Genomic DNA, 19,941 nt, shown 5'->3' with positions numbered 1-19,941 from the left:
TGAGGTGGTTGTGGGCTAGGCTGAGAGGTGGTGGCTCTGTGTGTTTCTATTCTGTCACTGCCTCCTTTGACACTGTTTGGGTCCACTCCACGGGATGGGCCTCCGGCGTCCACCAGAGGGGTGGGGAGGGGCCTCTGTGCAGGTTCTGATTGCTGGGGTTTGTCTCTGTTTGCGATCTCTGGATCAGCACCAGTTCCTCTCAGTTCTGCTCTGGTCTTCTGTGGGCATCTCATGTATCTCTGAGGTTCCTGCCATGGGGCTGAGTGGCTTTGGTGGGATGGACCCTCTCTGCTCCAATGGAGAGTGAGGGGAAGAGGTGGGATCTTTGTGTAAGTTCCCTGCTCAGAGGTTTCTTCATTCATCAGGATCAGCCAGTCTGACACTGATACCCCAGGGGTTTTTGGTACAGGTGATCTGCAGACAACTCCCTGTGTCTCTGGGCCACCGGCAGCTCCCACCAGGCTGGGCTGGCCATGGCTTGGCACGCTGCTTTGTGACCAATAGACGTTGGGGGAGACGTCTTCAAGCTTCTCTGTTGTGAAGTTCTTCTTTTCAACTCCTGTTTTTCTCTGGATGTTGATTTATTTTGTTGTCGGTCTCTTGGGGAGATTAAACGTTGGAACTCAAACTCTCTTTTTGGTTGGGGAGAGCTGTGGCATTCCCCTACTTCCCCATCACCATCTTTGACCCCCTCGAGTTTTTGCTTTTTTTATTCAGAAATAATTTTAATTTATCTGTTGAAATGAGTACTAAAGAAACTAAAGATATTTATGGTGCTTATGAGAAAAATTATACTTTAAAATATTCTGTATTCTGTTTGTATAATGCCCATAATCTATTTTCTTCTTTCCTAGATAAAAGACTTTGAATTCTACATTGTTTTATAATATATAGGTTCATTAATAAATGTGTCCTTTCAAATTGCATATCATACCAAAACAGTTTAAGATTCCTTTTTTACTAGGTACTTATAGTATATTTCATTGGAATAAAATGACAATGTTGTCTAATTTTAAAAGTTTTATAACGATTATGCTATGTAAAGGCCTTTCTAATGTGAAGATTTAATACACTGATGTCAAACTTTTATTTATATGAATTACATTTATTGTTACATATCTAATTTTGTAATCAACTTTTTAATAATTGTTTTTCATTTCTTGCATCTGAAGAATGAAAAATCTGGAATAATTCACAGATTTTCATATCATCCTTTGCAATTGCCATGTTAATCTCTGTATTGGTGTAATTTGGGTACATGTGCTGCTAAAGCATGTAATGTCTTCTAAATTTACGTAGTTAATGATGCAATATTTATACAGGATTATATCCTTGGGTGCCTGTTTGTAACAAGGAAACCTTATTGTTCCTAACAATTTTACTGATCTTATTTCCCTAAAATTCTGTGTATAATGGAAAATAATTATATTGTTCAGTTGATTGCTCACGTTTGTATTTTTTTTGTCAATGACTATTTTAAATCGTTTTCATTTTAGTTTAATCATACTTTGAAGCATTTTTAGCTAGGTCCAAAGGGGATGGCTTTTTCAAGTACTTATTTATTCAACTGAGTTTGCTCTGTGTAGCTAACGGATTCAAAGAGCTACTTCTAAACTTCTGCAGCTGAAATTTTCCCAAATGAGGTCTCATTGGCACAAATGTCTACCTGACACTTTACCCTTCTTCCATGTAGGATCAGACCAACCAGAATGTCTTACCCTGATTGCGTAAATTGTCTTACTTGAACAAAATAAATGTTAGTTCCAAGGGATCATATGTATATCCCTCCCCCACAGTATAACCTCTGCTTTCACTATATTTGATGTCAGTATAACTTGTGGAGGAGATGGGGAAAAACCAGTTGTTTAATGATACAGGTGGACCTGTTGCAACAATGAGAAGTACAAGTTGTCATGTCCAAAACTAGCTTTACAACGTCGGTGCGGGGGGGGGGTGGAAGGGGGGGAGGAGAAAGATTGGGATTGGGGGGGTATGGGGGAGGCTGGGAAGGGATGTGAAGGGTAAACAAAGGAGGAGGCTGCAATGCTTGGTAAGAAATGTACGCATTATCCTGCCCATGTAATTGTAACTCCTCTGTACAGTATGTTCACAAATAAAATAAAATTAAATTAAAAAAAAATAAAAAGTTTCTCTCAAAAAAAATAAAAATGAATATTTCAGACAGAACTTTTCAGACTGGAAGGTTTTTATCAAAATATAATTGTTTATTATACCTACCATTTCAAAAGTAGCTAAAGCCAAGAAGGTGAAAAAATTGTTCATATGCATGATTACCTAATGTCCTGGCCTGTCTACCTACCAACCAGGCAGGAACTTAGACTACTGCCTTTCTATCACCAAATATTTTCATAGCTCCAGGAGAAATCCATATGTTTCTCCTTGTTATTAGGCCTTAAATTTGTAATGTTTCCTCTTGCCTCCAGTCTGTAAATCTACAAAAGTTAAAGGTTTAAGTCTAACTCTATCAAACACTGAGGTAGAGATAATGGAAAAATACTTTAAAACAGAGTTGCTTTTGATTCCCTAACCAAAACAGAGCAATGCAAAACATGTGCCATTTTATTATATTATATTTAGTTATATATTTTATATTTATATGTGCTGAATTTATATTTCACACAGTGAAACTTACTAGAATCAATTGATAATTTGATAAATAAATTGATATTTATTTATTCCAATAAATAGAATTGGAATATAAAAATTAGGTTTATAATATATATTAGAATATAAAAAGTATCAATGCAATGTCTTCGGTATAAACTTGTGATGCCTTCTAAGTGTTCATGGTCTTCTGAATTCACATTTTTAAAAATCAATGTTGTTTTCCTCTAATCTCTAAGAGATTTTACTCTGATGCTCTATTTATTGTTTTAACTCACTGGTCCCAAACTGTTTTTCTACATATTTCTGATGCATTCCTACATATTATACTCCAATTGTGCTAATATGATATCTAAAAGACATTATTCTTCTATAGACCCATGGGTCCTAATATCTTATGGCTGGTTTACCTGCATCATCAGATAACAGGGGCAAGATTTCTCACCTAGGCCTACGCAACATGCCAGCAGACAGTAACTGAAAATCCATCTCAATTTCTCATTTCTTATATTTCAGGGCTTCAATTCCTCGAGAAACAAGAATTAGCAGCAAGCAATTGTGTAATGTAAGGCAACTTAAAATGAAAGATGAAGTCACAAAATCGAGAGAAATTACTGTATTTCAAACTGAATTTACAGATGACCAGCCCATATGAGTGAACAAGATCAGAAAGTGTCACAAGATTATTTTTAATACCCCTCCCCTAATGACTAATGTAATATTTCAGTCCAGCATAAGTGGGCCCAAAAAATAGTTCCTGGAAGGATAGATCTGTGATTGATCTACCATGGTCAGGAAAATGACTTAGAGGTTAAATGTAATTCAGCAAAACATTAATTGAGAAGATCGTTTGTGCTTCAAAACACTGGTACTTTAGTACAACTTGGTTCTGTGGTATAAAAATGTTGTCATTCTCAAACCAACCTACATTTAATCTCCTGAAAGTGTATTCCTTTTCAAAGAAACTTTTTGAAATCACACTTACCAAAACAACATTTGATAAGTAGATGACTCTTAGTGACATTACAAGTTTTTCAAGTGTAGGGAGTAAGTTATAATAGAGTTGATTCATTTACCCAGCACTATTGTCAGACAGGTTCAACCATTCATTAAAGTGTAGAAATAGTACCACGCACCATTTGTGTTGCTCAGTAGGTGCCTTCCAGAAATGTGTTAAATAGGTCAGCCTCCCATATTTCAACCCTAAACTTTAGCTAATAAAGTAAATTTCATCACTTAATAAGGGGCATTTTAAAAAGTCACAAATACTTGCCTTATCATATGCTGTTTTGTTTTCCCTCTGTCTAACACAGTAAGAAATATGTCTTTAATTCTTGAATATGGGTACTCATCTGAGATGTGACAAAATCTATCTTCTATTTCTATCATATTCTTCTATAGTAGTATATGTTATTTTCTTCTTTTTCCAAAACTTATAGGTAGTAGAAAGTTTTATTCCATGTAAAATAAAATAATCACACATCATTGTACAAAACCATTTATAAAAACTGGTAGTTAAGAATATATTCAAAGCCATTTTTAAACTTTCTTGTTGACTAATGATTAATCTTCAACTGGATGAGAATATAATCATGTCTAAGTGTTTCAAGTCTCCAGTCTTGCAAATTGTTATTGCAGATGAATGAATTATGGAAATATAAGATGACATTAGTTCAAGTATGTGCAGGACTGAAACTCCATGGAATGTATATAAACCTTTCAAATATTAACAGACAGTTTAAAAGAATGACTATCAGGAAGTTGAAACCAGAGAGCCATAATAGTAAAGACATAGAATGAATGAAAAATGGAACAAGTGGCAAGTACAGCTAGAATACTCAATGTACATATTTGAGAAAGAAGTGGTAAATCGGAAATAAATCTTGGAGAAGGGGGTGGTTGAGAATGATAGATGGTGTCACTGTGATCCAGGAGCAATGGATAATTAGTTGGACAAATTTAATTGTAAGACACCTGCTCAACCTTTGGAAATTCAGTTAAAAACACAAAAACACATAAAAATCACAACCAAACAGCAATCTGTAGGGAGTATGAATATGACCTCTCAAAAATTTTAAGCAGTTAATGGAGGTAAGTCTTAGTAAAAGCAAACAAAGATGTTCAAAGAGGGTAGTTTGGCATAGGGGAGGATTCTGAACAGATTTAAATAGATTATCTAAGGTTATAAATCACCTATATCTGCTGCAAATATTATCTTTCTTCTATGAGTTCTCTTTGTCTGAACTTGATACTCCAGTCCTGAGCCACAATTGATAGCTTGGAAAAATGTAATGGAAGAAACAAGATGAAGAACCCATTACTCCACTGTAGAGAAAACAATCCTCTATTTTTTCTCTCATCTCTCTTCACTACATTTTATTCATACTTTTAGGTCAATTCATTTTGAATTACATTTTCCTTCTTTATTCTGGCAAAGTATTTGGTCAAATAATTCACTAAAAGTTATTTGCCATTTTTTTTGATTATGCTGTTTAATTGACTAAGTGAGTCCATTAAACTTTCCTCTTGCATTTGGTTGCCATGAAACAACATCTATGTTAATGAGGACAAATCTAATGTAAAAATTGTCTCCAGAAAACCAATCCAAGAAACTGTGATTACAAATACTTTGCTAACTTTTTTTTCCCTTTACCTTGAAAGTCTCCTTGTGTCTAAATTGCCCAGAAAAATAGGTACTCCATCACTTTTTGTTTCAATCAATTCTAAACTCAAGGATATATTTTGCTAACAAGATGTTTAGAGGAAGCCAAAAAATACTCCATTTTTATCTTCTCACTTAAGACTCTCCTTAGATACCATATCAGGAACAGTGAAGTTTTTCTTTGCAAAATTATTTCAACATATTATTTTTCTCTTGTTCTTGCATTTGCTCACCAAGATGTATGGAGAAGAATAGAGGTAAATCACCCATCCCTTAGAAGACAGGTCTGTTACAAAAGGACAACGCTTCTGTGTCCTACTTCTATGTCCTCCTCTAAGCAATTTCCTGATTTCCAATTAAAAACAGCTTCTTGGCTATTGAAGCCTCACCCACTGGTTCATCTTCATCGTTTCTCTTTTAAAACTCTTTTAAGGGTAGAGACCCAGCTATATACACCAATCTGAAAAAGATCCCAAACCTCAAAATCTAAAGGAGTTTTATGACTCTTCAGGAGGACGATTGGGAGACCTAGGACCCCCCATGCCAATCGTTTGATCATCACATTCCTGCCTCGGTTTGTCCCCTTTCCTACTGGCCAATATTCGTCGGTGTAACTGATCTGGATATGACCCGGTGTCAGGAATGGTAGTGGTTAGAGCCCCATTATTTTTTTTTCTAGGAGACAACTCCTCCGCTACTTGCACTCTCAGCAATCACTGGCAACCCAATGACTCATATCCTTTTGCAGGTTTGGTACGTGTTCCCCCATTTATTGTTCTGGCTACTAATGACTCTCAGTTTTCCCAGGTTCAATTGATTCATCCGTGCACTAAAAGAGCAGTAGGATTGATCCTTGCAATTGGGTCCGCAATCACCGCTACTGTGGCTTCAGCTACCACCGCCATTATATTGCTGTCCCAAAGCGTGTCCACCGTGCAACAGATAAACCAGCTCATCCCTCAACTGTCATCCATAGAATTATAACATTTACAAGTTGCCAATCATCTTAAGGGATGCCTCATTGTGCTCCAACAACAAATAGACTTGCTCAAAGAACAGATTACGTTTCTTTGATTACAACAAGGAGGACTATGTAATGCTATGACTAATTCTGTCTGTCAGCTTTCCACTCCCGTACCCAATTTCACTGAACTTAGTAACTAAATCAAAGGCCCTAAGTCCCTTAAGTACTTAAACTTCAACCAAAACCTGCTGCATGATGTTACCCACCTAAACCAGACCACCATTCAGCTTATTCCCTCTGTCTCCTTTTTAGAAGATGTGCTTAAAAAGTTACAACAATGGTTTTCGCCATCCTCTCTGGTCATCTGGGGAGGCCGTGCCCTTGTAGGGCTTACTCTCCTAGGAATTATTAAATGCTTGCACTCCCGGCAAAAATGCCTCCAATGACGGATCACCATAATGACGGTCCTTTTAAAAGAAAAGGGAAAATTTGTGGGTAGAGTCGGTCATATCTGGTTGAGTCAGCTAGAGTAGCAGTTGAAGCACACTTCCTGCTCATAGAGACGTGACCCACAGGCACGTGTGCCTAGCTTTCCAGCCATGAGCTGTCCGTGCTCCCTACATGCCCCCGGGGGACCAATCAGTGCCTGTCACCAAGCAGTGCCCATCATCAACTCCCTGCTAAGTAATTGGCTGGGAAGGACTCAGGAGGTTGGGAAAGCTGGGGCTATAAAATCCCAACCCTTGTGCAGAAATAAACCAGACCTGCTTAAGCCTGTTCTCCCAACGTGTGTTCCTTGAGTGCGTCGTTCACACTTACATCCTGCTGGAGATCTAGCCCTACAATGTAGCAATGGGGGAGGCCTTATAGTCCTTCACCTTCATTAGACTTGAAGCTAAGAATCTGTGATTAGTTGGAAATCAGGCAATAGCTAAGAGGAGGACAGAGAAATAGGACATAGGAGCATTGTCCTTTTGTAAAAGACAGTCATCCATAGGATGGGTGATTCCACTCTATTCTTCTCCATAGATCTTGTTGAGCAAATGCAAGATGAAGAAAAAAAATAATCTATTGAAATAATTTTGCAAAGAATAACTTCACTGTTCCTGATATGGTATCTAAGGAGATTCTTAAGAGAGAAGATAAAAGTGCAGTATTCTTCGGTTTCCTCTAAGCATCTTGTTAGCAAAATATCTTTGAGGTTGTAAGTGATTGATCCAAAAATTGGCAGAGTACTTATTTTTGAGGGCACTTTAGACACAAGAAGACTTTCAAGGTAAAAGAAAAAAGAAAAATGTATAGCTAAATATTTGTGATCACAGCTTCTTGGACTGGTATTTTGGAGACAAAGTTTTGCATTAGTGATTGTCCTCATTAACATTGATGCTGGGTTTCCGTGGCAACCAAATGCAAGGGGGAAGTTTAATGGACTCGCTTGGACAAGAAAACAGCATGATAGAAAAAAATGGCTAATAATATTTAGTGAATTATTTTGACCAATTACTTTGCCAGAACAAAGAAGGAAATATTTAATTCAAATCACTTGACTTAAACTTATGAATAAAAGTAGTCAATAGAAATGAGAGAAAACGTAGAAGACTGTTTCCTCTCCAATGGAGTAATGGGTTCTTGATCTTGTTTCTTCCATTCTATCTTCACAAGCTATCAAGTGTGGCTCAGGACTGGAATATCCAGTTCAGACCAAGAGAACTCGCAGAAGAAAATATTTGGAGCAGATGTAGGTGATTTATAACCTTAAACAATCTATTTAAATCTGTTAAAAATTCTCCTCTACCCCAAATTGCTCACTTCGAACAGCTTTGTATGCTTTTCCCAAGATTGTCCTTCATTAACTATTTAAAATTTTAAGAGGTCATAATCGTACTCTATAGAGATTTCTGTTTGGTTGTGATTTTTGTGTGTTTTTGTTTTTTGTTGTGTTTTTTCACTGAATTTCAAAAAGTTGTGAAAGTGTGTTACAAATATGTCCATCTAATTGTCCAATGTTCCGGGATCAGAGTCACTCCTTCTATCATTCTCAACCAACCCCGTCTACAAGATTTATTTCCGATTTACCACTTCCTTTCTCACATGTGTATATTAAGTATTCTAGCTGTACTTGCCCCTTGTTCCATTCTTCGTTCATTCTATGGCTTTATTATTATTCACTATTATTTATTTTCTCTTTTTTCATTTTTACTATTCTAAATTATTCTAACTGGAGAGTAGGGAATTGGTAGAGAGCAGAGGAAAGATTTTCCTCCATATTTAAAGGTAGAGACTGAAAATGAGGACCAGTGTTGTCTTCTTGTGCAGCTTATTCTAAGAATGAGAAAACAGGAAATAATGTCTTCTATGTAAATGGATTGGGATATGGCAGAGCAGAAAGTGAAATGATGCAACCAAAATTATAAAAGCAAAATAAATTAGGATAATTATGGAGCAATCATATTACCTATGAGAACAATGAAAGGGAAAGAAGAAGAAAGAGACAGATGTGCAATGATCTAGCTAGCCACAAAATCCATCCCTCTCATCAAATTATAGAGCAAATAAATTTATTTTTTAAAAGAGATGGAAATAGAATTTAAGATAAGATGTCTCCATTGTTTTTAATTATATTCTTATTATCTTAAATACTTGTACAAAGGAATTTTCATTCAACATATCAGTTTTTTTTAAGAAAAACGGTTCTTTATATAACTTTTCCACACCCTTCCAAACCTCACCCCACTTCAATTTTTTCTAGTTTCATACTATCTGCATTGAATATTACACCTTCACTCTCTTCCTCCATATTTCTCTTTATTCCTTCCTTTGGACTTCCACTCACATATTCCAAGTGATAGTTTCCTGGTATTCATTTTGTTGAAGTAAAGTTCAATTTTATAAGAAATTACACCTTTGAAATACTCCTCTGCAAATAGCATGCTTTGGTTAATAATTTTGTGTAAACTTGTATAAATTTCTAGCTTCCAAATATGGCTCTGACTTAGTTCCATTAATATATTTTTAGATCTATCCATTTTGTTGCAAATAATGTAACAGTCTTCAAAATGGATGGGTTCAATCCAATTGTGTATATGTGCCACACTTTCTCTAATCATCACTCTGCCAAAGGGCATCTGGGCTGTTTCCGTAACTTGGCTACAGTTAATAGTGCAGCAGTGAACATGATTTTGAAAGTGATTTTACTGTTACGCTATGGAATAATTCATCACTTCCTTTGTGGGAGCAATACTCTATCCAGTTTTCCAGAATAAGAACATCCTTCCCTTCATCTTCATCACAATGTATTGCAAGTCCTCAAAAACACACTTACGCCTACACTTACCCCTACAGGTCTCAATAAGCTAAAACACCACTGTGCCCATATTCTTTCAAAACATTTTTTTCATAATTGTACATATAATTTAGTGAGAACCTTCTATGTACTTTCCTAATGTGGGAATGAGGGACATGACAGAGTAAACGTAAGAAATATGCAACTTAATTAGTTATTATCATATTTATAATCATGTTCAGCTCTAATTCATAGCCTCACATAATATTATTTTAATCTTTATTTGATTACTTCATCTAACCCGTAAATTATATCAGGTGAGTTAAAAGCAAAGGCAAAAAGTGTGGTTTGGTTTTGACACCCTTGTGTGAGGTTGCACAACATGGGCAAATAGATGGATTGGAATTAATAGCTCTTATCCATTTTGTTAAGGTAGAGATGATTTTCCCAACCTGATTCTTGAATTCATATTCCATTCAACAACAAGAAACATGTGATAATTTCCTTTGTTTTGCTCCTTATTAACTTTTTTCCATTTTATTTTACAATTGATGATTTCATGAATGTACTGTAGATACAAAAATATGTTAAAATATTTCTATCCGTATTTCATTGATATATACATACACACATATATTATGCAGGTTATAATGATAATGTATAATTTCAGTAACTGTACAATTTACTAAATTATTAAAACTATCGATGGCTCATGCCTGGCATCCTGGTTACTCGGGAGGCTGAGATCTTACAATCATAGTTTGAAGCCATCCTGGGCAAGAATGTCCAGGAGCCTCTTATCACCAAACAACCAACAGAAAATCAGAATTGGAACTGTGGTTCAAATAGTAGAGTGGTAGCCTTGAGAGAAAAATCTCAGGGACATCATCCAGGTTCTTAGTTTAAGAAGTACAATCTACCCAAATAAAATCTATTTAATTTACACCTGTGTAATTAAAGTATTTCCATCACCCAAATGCACAACCATGATCATTTGCAAGGTAACTCTATTTTGTCTGAAGTACCATAAAATATTTTCACTTAAGTTAAAAGCATTAGAACCTGGGTTCATTCTATCTCTCTCATGCATTTTTCTACTCAAATATTCAAATCTTACAATTATTCCAATTATTTAAAATCATAGCTTTTTACTTTAATACCCAAATATTAGAGTTTGAATTGAGTGTCTTGTGCCCCCTAAATGGATGTTCTTACCACTTTGTCATGTCCCCAGCGCTAACTTATCCTGATTATTTTTCAGATCCTTGTGTATGACCTTGGGCTCAGTCCATGTTATGTTATTCTTCCTGGAATTTAGAATAACAGGTGCATGGCATTGTGTACTGATTTTTCTGTCCAGTCTGGGCTTTAACCTCTATCCTCTCAAGAGTAGACTCCCATGTAGTCAGGATTTTCATAAGTTTGTGATAACTGATGTTTTTTTTAAGTCTTTGCATTTCCTGCAGGTTCTTGACTACTGAATTAATTTGTTTTCTTGGGTTGTGCTGTTTCATTTGAATGTATGTGTTGAGTTGTTCCTCACGTGTCCTTTTGTTTCTTTCAATCAAGTTCTTACTTAAAGTGCTGAGAAACCAATTCTTCTTTTTCATGATAGTCAAGGTGAACATGATTTATTACAAAGCAATTTCAGTAATATTTAAACATCTTCATATCTATGGATGGCACATAAATGATAAGTTCTGCGACGGGTTTTTTTATTTTCACAGCAGTCTTTGCCATGCACAGACAGATCATCATGAAATCTATGAAGATAAGAAAACTACAGATGCAAGCAAAGAGAAGAAAAACCTATTATTAATTGTTTGAGAGAGGCTTGCGTTCTAGTGAAAGAAATACGTTGCTTGATGCAAGATTTAACAAAATTGTATTGCTAGGGGGAAGCTAAACAATCATCTAATTCTACAGAATTGAGGGAGAAGAATCAAACTCCTGAATAGTTTACATATGGGTCAAATAAAAGCATGCTTCTAAAAAGAGAGTTGACTTTAGAGAAACATGATGAGTTCTAAGTTAATAGGTGCTTAGCTGATTTTGTTAGTTTGTAAACTAATACAGGGAAATAGGGTACAGCAAGGTAAAAAAAAAACTTCGCATTGAAATACTCGTGTGTGTGTGTGTGTGTGTGTGTGTGTGTGTGTGTGTGTGTGTGTTTACATGCACATGTATACACGCATGCACATGTGCAAGTGCTCATTTATTCATTCATCATCCCTAAGCTTCTGTGTCCAAGGATAGTGGTTTACCACTTGAGCCATTGTTCCACTTCTGGTTTTTTGGAGATAATCGCATGTATTTTCATGATTGGACTCACATTGAATAGTGGTCTTCATATCTCAGCCTCCAGAGTAGCTAGCTAAGCTTACTCAGCCTCCAAGTAGCTAGTTAAAATTGGGCCTGTCCTCTATACTTCACTGCTTTTTTATTCTTGTCCTGAGGTGTTCACATGCCTAAGTCATATATATGTCTAGTTGCTTTAAGAAATATTCTTATTGCTTGGCACCAGGGGCTCCCATCTGAACTCTTAACTACTGAGGAGGCTTGAGAACAGAACCCAGGCCAAAAGTTTAGTGGACTTCCTTCTCAATCTATAGTTGGGTGCATTGGATCATTTCCACCATCCTGCACTATCTACAGGTTAAGATTGGAAGGGCTGCCGAATCCAGGCCAGCCAAGTTAGGAAGCAAGACAATTTGGTGTGCAACTCTTATGCCCTTGATAATGGGAAGGCTAAAAAGTCAGATCAGATGCATGTTCTTTTGAAAGGGAACACCTATCCTAAAATTAACCACGGTTATGACACCACTCTACAAAAACAATACCCAAGTTGAACATAATTTCCCACAACCAAAATAAGCATATACTTTAACATGCAAAAACTTAGTACAATCTGCTGTTTGCTCTAATATCAGCTTCATCTAATTATCATATGATGTGACAGAATAATTTCTTCATTAAACTGATTATATATTTTAAGAAACCTAGAAAATTCTTTCTCACATATTAAATCCAACAAATGGCAAATTGCCTCATTTCTTACCTATTTGACTACCACTATAAATTCATCTTATGATTATTATTAATAGTAATATATTCAGATTTATTAATTTACTTTGTAACAGTTTTTAAACTTTTGGCTTCTCTGCTGAAGTTGAAATATTTAAATAGTATCATCAAATTATATTACTTGGGTACTTAGGGCAGTTTTTTAAAAAGTTTTAAGCCAATGGTTTCTAGTAATTCTGTTTTTTTTTTTGGCGGGGGGGGTGTCGGATCGTGGGACCTGAATTCTGGGCTTGGGCGCTGTTCCTCAAGGCTAGTTCAAGACTAGCACTCGACCACTTGATCCACAGCGCCACTTCCAGTTTTTTTTTTTCTGTTTATGTGATGCTGAGGAATTGAACTCAGGGCCTCAAACATGCAAAGCAAGAGTTCTACCACTGAGCCAACTTCCTAGCTCTCTATGAATTCTTAATTGGTATATTATTTAGTTTATTTTTAATTTCAATTTAATTTTATTGTAAAGGTAATTTACAGAGGGGATAAAGTTACCGAAATAAAGTAATGAGTACATTTATTATGGAAGGAAAATATTTATCGCTTCCATTGATTTTTTTGCACACTCAATAAAAAAACTACTGGTGCTTTTCCTGTCGATATTGACCAATGGCTATTTTTATTTCTTCATGCATTTTTTATTATAAAATTGATATACAGAGGGCTTACAGTTATTTAAGTCAACTAAAGAGTACACTTCATTTTATTTTCTAAATTTTGAACTTAATTATTTTCTTTTGTTTCTTTAGGGTAATTCTTTTTTCAGAGTTATAGGATTAGTTAATTTAGTTTTGTATAATTTTAACACATGTAAATTATTCAGAGATATATTTTTTGCTTTCAAAATAGTTAACATGTGAATATTTAAAAACTATTTTCTTAAATTTTATATGGTTGATGAATTCAAATAAATTTAATTTCTTAAAGTTCTAAACATATTTGTTCAGGTAATGAATACTGTGTTTTCAAGAAGCACATACTTTGTTAAAAAAGGCTGCATTACATGGTCACTTTTTGAAATATTTATAGTTCAATTTAAAAAAACTGAGCTTGGCATAATGATTTGTGGTTTCCATTTTCTAACTATGGTGGGAAATGTAAATAGGGTTTGTAATTCGGGATAGACTGGGAAACTATGAGACCTTATCATAAAATTTCCAGAGTGAAATGATTAGAGATATAGCCATGCCTAGCAAGATATGGAGCACCTGGGTATCATATACTAAATCTTGAGTTAAAACACCAGTAACATCAATCTTTTATCAAAATAAAAGTATACATGCTTCAAAATATTTATTATTTAAAACTTGTTTGCAAATTTCTCATGTCTTTTATTTCTTAATTTTCAATTTACTTAATCTATAAGAATCCAAGTATCTTGTGACTTTTATTTCTACTAAACTTTTAAATAGTATGAGCAATATTATGATTTCATATATTAAAATACTTTTACTGTTTGTGATCATTTCCTCTGTTTAATATGATAATAACAATATTCCAAATGTGTGTATGTGCTATGTGTGTGTGTGTGTTTATGTGGGTTTTGTGTGTGGGTGCTTTGTGTGTTCTTTGTAATGCTTGGGAGATCACACAATTGCTTCACATATGTTAGGCCAAAGTTTTATCACTGAACTATACTGTCTACTTATAATACAAATTGTGTTTTAAGTTATGACTTTTTAAAATTTTCATTCCTAGTATGCTTTTTCAAAATTATATATGATAAAATGTGATCCATCTTCTATCCATATTAGCAATTGTTAGTTTTATTCTTTCTCTTATTTCTTTGGAAATGAATAATATTCCTATTACAACTTTTTTACATTGTAACAGCTCTATACAATGCTTTGTTTTCTATTTTATTTTTTCCATGTTATCTGACTTTCAGTCCAAACTATCAGGTGGATTAAAAAGAAACTTGATTCAGGACACTTTATTTTTCTCCTTCCCTTCTCTGAAGTTTTTTCTGTTTTTTGAAACAATACCGATGACATACAGCTCCTATGTGATCCACCATTCTTCCCCATCTCTCTCTCTTCTGCAGTACAGCTCAAGTCGTTATCATTCAGCTTTATTATGCTATAATGTTATCTAAATCTTAACTCATTCCTAAATTAATTTTAGTTGCTTTGAGCAATCTCTATAGACATTTATCTATATATAATATCAGGGGTTTGTGTTTTCACAAGGTGCAAAATATGAGTGACTATCAAACATCCAGAAATCTCTGGAGAATATTGGTCCACCTGCTCAATAATCCCGTATGTAAATTTAAGGAATTCATAACAATCTTGTAAAATGGTGTAGCTTGAGCCTTCATACAAGCTTTGAATCTTATTACCATGTTTAGTGAAGATAACCTAGTTCTATTATAAGAACAGACGCATAGAAGAAGTTAACAGATTTTTCAAAAATAAATTCTTAGTTTTCTGTTCGACAGATTTTGGAAAGGATGCTATGAGACTTAATGAAATAAAAACAGAATCTTAAATGGTTGTATTGGCACTATTGCCTCTCTAGATTTAAAGAATGATCTTAGAATATTACCTCAATCCTTTTTTTGTGTGTATGTATGTCGGTCATGGGGTTTGAACTCTGGGCTTGGGAGTTGTCCATGTGCTCTTCAGCTCAAGGTGAGCACTCTACCTCTTGAGCAACAGCAAAACTTCCAGTTTTCTAGAGGTTTATTGGAGATAAGAGTCTCATGGACTTTCCTGCCCAGGATAGCTTTAAACCACCATCCTCAGATCTCAGCCTCCTCAGTAGCTAGGATTACAGGCGTGAGCCACCGGCACCAGGCCTACCTCAAACCGTATAAAGAATGATTATCAAACTAAATGTGAGATGTAAAAATCTGTAAAACATAAATGTAAAAATTCATGACATCGGATTAGGAAAGGTTTCTAAAAATTTGACATGGAAAACATTAGTAGCTAAAGAGAAGCAAGAACTGGATTATATCAAGTGATAACCTTTCATAATTCAAAGGACACTATAACAGAAACGAAACCATATCAACAGATAGAGGGCATATATTTGTTAATACTACAATGTTAATGCTACAATGATTCTGAAACTTAAGTGTTTTTTGGGATGGGTCCGGATGTGGGGCCAGAAATCTGGGCCTGGGCGCTGTCCTTCAGCTCTTCAGCTCAAGGCTACTGCTCTACCACTTGAGCCACAGAGCAACTTCCGGTTTTTTTTTTTTTGCTTATGTGATGCTAAGGAATCGAACCCAGGGCCTCAGGCATGCAAGGCATCACTCTACCACTAAGCCACGTTCCCAGCCCCTGAAACTTAAGTATTTTTATATCTTCTAATTCTATATAAATTTTTTTCCTGAATAGTATATTTCGTTAAATAACATATGCAAATTAATAGTCAATAGGAGGAGCATATGAAATAAGCTCTAGTGTCTAAGAAATAATAAAAACTCACTAATAAGTCCATAATAAAAAAGAGGACACAAAATATAGTAATGCATTTGTGGAGAAATTGATACTTCTGATAGTGATCGATTTGTATAATACTACAATCATTTTAGCAAATAAGATTTCAAGTCTTCAAAAGGTGAAAGAGAATTTTATAGGATCCAGGCATAACACTTCTATGAATGTATTAAACAGAATTAAAAAAAAAAATTGAGATAGAGAATGTAGCTAATTGACAGTGAACTTGAATAGTATGTGTGAGACCCTGGAAATGATCCGCAAAATCAAATTTTGAAAACACACACTATAGAGGATGTATGCTGGGCAAATTCCTGTAACTGAATTTTATATCTATTTTTAATGTCTGTTTTAAAATTTACAGCATTTCTATTTGAAGGAATGCAAGTTTGTGAAAATCGGGCTTTGAAAACCTATGAAGGCACTATTCACTACCAAAGCACTAAAATGTACACAATAAAAGGAGATAATATATTGTAAGTGAATTGCATGTCAGGAAAAAAAACTATTGTTAAAACTTCTTCACACAAAATGCAGAATAGCTAAAAAGATGTTTTGGTGTTGGCTAAAAACAAAGATGTGATTTCTGTTTATTATGAGGGTATTTTGTCCGTTTGGGTTTATACAGAGATAACTCAATCCAAAAGTATATGTGATAAATGGAATAGAATTATGCATCAATTCTAAGTATTTTTTATTATTTTTTATTGTGAAAATACTGTACAGATGGGTTACAATTACATGGGCAAGATAATGAGTACATTTCTTATCAAGCATTGTAGCCTGCTCCTTTGTTTCCCCTTCCCATCCCTTCCCATCCTCCCCCTGTCCCCCACCCAATCCTCCCTGCTCCCCCCCAAAGTTGTAAAGTTCATTTTTCGACATAACGACTTGTACATCTCATTGTTGAAATGAGTCCACCTGTATCCCTATTGTTTTCCCATGGTTTCCCTTTTTTGCAATATCTAGTATATGTCTGAGTCAAGCAGAAAGGTCAGATAAGGTGATGTTAGGGAAATGAACCCTAAGGTAGGTATTCAAATGTTTTCTTTTCTTTCGTGCGATTTTTTCTAACACATTTATGATTATTTCTTTGTTAGTTTCTATGTCCCTCCCCCACAGTATAACCCCTGCTTTCACTGTATTTGATGTCGGTATAATTGTGGAGGGGAAGGGGTAAACCTTCTAAGTAATTGAGAAACTTTTCTGGAAGAAACTTTTAGCAAATGACAAAAGACACAAATCTATGCATCTGCATTTTATGAAAGTCATATGTTACATGCTCAATCCAATTGCTTATCTCTAGTTTTCTAGGAAAAACGTATTCTCAAGATAAGAGCCAAAAGCAGTAAAAATAACAAAATACAGAATCATCTTGATTTATTTGTGAAAGTAACAAATGAAATAAAATAATTCCACTGAAGGGACTCCAATATTAGTGTATGTGAAGATGTTCCTAAATGCCAATATCCATGAAATTTTTGGAATTTTAATTTCTACTAACATAGGAAAACTAGAACAAGAAAACAAATATAGACTTAGAGTGAACCAGCCTTGAAATCATTTTCTTAATTGTTTTGAAATTACAAAAGAATTGATACTCCTTTGCTTTGGAAATCATTTGAAAATATTTATCACTTATGATCATTCAAATACCAAGCAAGAGTAATTTTATATAATCATTATAAATATCATTTTATTACTATTGTAAAATAGAATAAAATTCAGTCCCAATATATGACATACCTATCATTATTCTTAACTTTAATCATTACCTAAATATCTTAAACAATCTAAATAATCATGTCTTTAACATGGACGTAAATGTTCTATATTTTTTACTTAACATTTTCCAGGGGCATGTATTCATGTTTCTAAGAAATATTCACAGCAGTTAAAAGATGCTTTTGTGAAATTAATGTGCTACATTTTTTGTTGTGGGGGTTGTTTTTAGTGGTTAATTGGAGATAAGAATCTAACAAGTACTTTTCTGTCTGGGCTAGTTTCGGAAACAATTCTAAGATCTCAGCACCCAGAATAGCTCTTATTATAAGGGTGAGTTACCGGCACTTGATTTCATGAAGTTTTTTTTTTTTAATTTTAATTATATTTTAAGATACTTGTTTCACTATAATGTATATCATTTTACACATAAATTTAGATATATGTATATATTTCTGAGGACAAATAATCTGTAAAAATATACTATTCTACACATAACATTTATATATAGAGAGAGAAGACAGATGTTGAGATACAGAAAGAGAGAGAAGACAGACTCGCTCTAAAAATTTTATGCTACTATTTTTGACCTTTTACATTTCAAAGATATACAGTCTATTTTTCTAAACTTTTCCTAGAATAAAATAACTAATATTTCAATAGAAAGTAGAGCTTATTACTTTCAAGGGAATTTTAGATATACACATGATATTATAGTAATATTTACAGTATATTACTTGAACAGGTTCTGCCCAAACTCTTAAATATTTGATTGTAGTTAGGGGAAGAGAGGAAGTCAATTCATACTGATTAGGAAATTGCAATGCTCCAAAAAATCTATTCCATAATTTGTTATAAGCACATAGTCAAACTACCTGATATGGTTTATGTTTTTTGTTTATTTGTTCAAAATTTCAATATGGATTCATGCACAGTGGTAACATTAAAAAATTATTAATCGAAAGACAAATAATAAAATCATAGACACATATCCAACGTTCAATAATTAGCACTTATGTTGCTAATAATAATTTTGATGGGGAGGATGATGACCACAGTGTAGCCTGATAATGACGATGTTGTGATTGAAAAGGAAAAAAAATACGTAAATATCTTTGAAGCTGGATTTCCCACATTGAATGCATAGTTATAAACAGCGTTGGATTACATACAATAAGAATAAGAGGATGAGGGCTGGGAAGTTGGCTCAGTGGCAGAGTGTTGGCCTTGTCTACATGAGGCTCTTGGTTTGATTCCTCAAGCACCACATAAGCAGAAAAAGCGGGAAGTGGCACTGTGGCTCAAGTGGTAGAGTGCATTGAGCTGAAGAGCTGAGGGACAGTGCCAGGCTAAGAGTCCAGGCCCCATGACGAACCAAACCAAACCAAACCAAACAAAACAAAACAGAATAACAAAAGGAGAGTTTGAATATCAAGAATTACAATCACATAAACAGGTACAGACAGTAAAAACCCTAATGTTATTCCAGCAGTCTTTCTAATGTATATACACTCACTGTTCTTGATGGTTTTATTTTCTTATAAATAAAATCGTTTATTTCCACATTTTGATGGACTAAGATGTAGGGTTCAACTTAGTGTGATTAGTTCAAATAACATTCTCATATAGATACCATTCAATAACCAATGTTTTCAAATGATATATTAAGAGTATGTTCTTCATTACAGCTGTAAATACATGACACAATTTACATAAGATTACTTACATATCTGCAGTTACCATAAAAGGACACAAGCTGCAGAGCCAGGTGTTAAAATTTATTTTTATTTCTGCATGAAACTATTTCTGACTTTATACCAACAAACTGAATTTGACTCTTTCCTTATTTGTAAGCTAAGGTAGAAAATGTAAGGACTGTTTACTTTCTTTTTCCTTGCTCTAGAATTCAACAAATATATTCTTCAACATTTCTGGCAGATTACATCCATTAAATGTAAGACCAACATTCAATATTCTGAGTAATTAATTGTACTAGAATTTTTGTCTGAGTTCTTCACTCTGTTTGCTTACAAGGTGACTCATTGGGTGATGGAGAGGATCAATATGAAAAGACTGGGGAGAAATGCATACTTCGTAAAAAGTTGTTTTAGGACTGAGTGACTGGTGATGAGTATTTGCAATAGGCTGGTGTGTCAGGGTC

At 34.5% G+C, this 19,941-nt stretch overlaps 1 pseudogene; it reads right to left on the bottom strand.

The window, feature by feature from the left end:
• Positions 1–1,176: 1,176 nt before the first annotated feature.
• LOC138803583 (U6 spliceosomal RNA) lies at positions 1,177–1,275 on the bottom strand (annotated as a pseudogene).
• Between the last annotated feature and the right edge of the window lie 18,666 nt (positions 1,276–19,941).

This window comes from Dipodomys merriami, unplaced genomic scaffold (assembly GCF_024711535.1).
Source record: "Dipodomys merriami isolate MVZ:Mamm:240054 unplaced genomic scaffold, mDipMer1.0.p SCAF_341, whole genome shotgun sequence".
Taxonomy (NCBI): domain Eukaryota; kingdom Metazoa; phylum Chordata; class Mammalia; order Rodentia; family Heteromyidae; genus Dipodomys; species Dipodomys merriami.
This window is presented reverse-complemented; position numbering and strand designations above follow the sequence as displayed.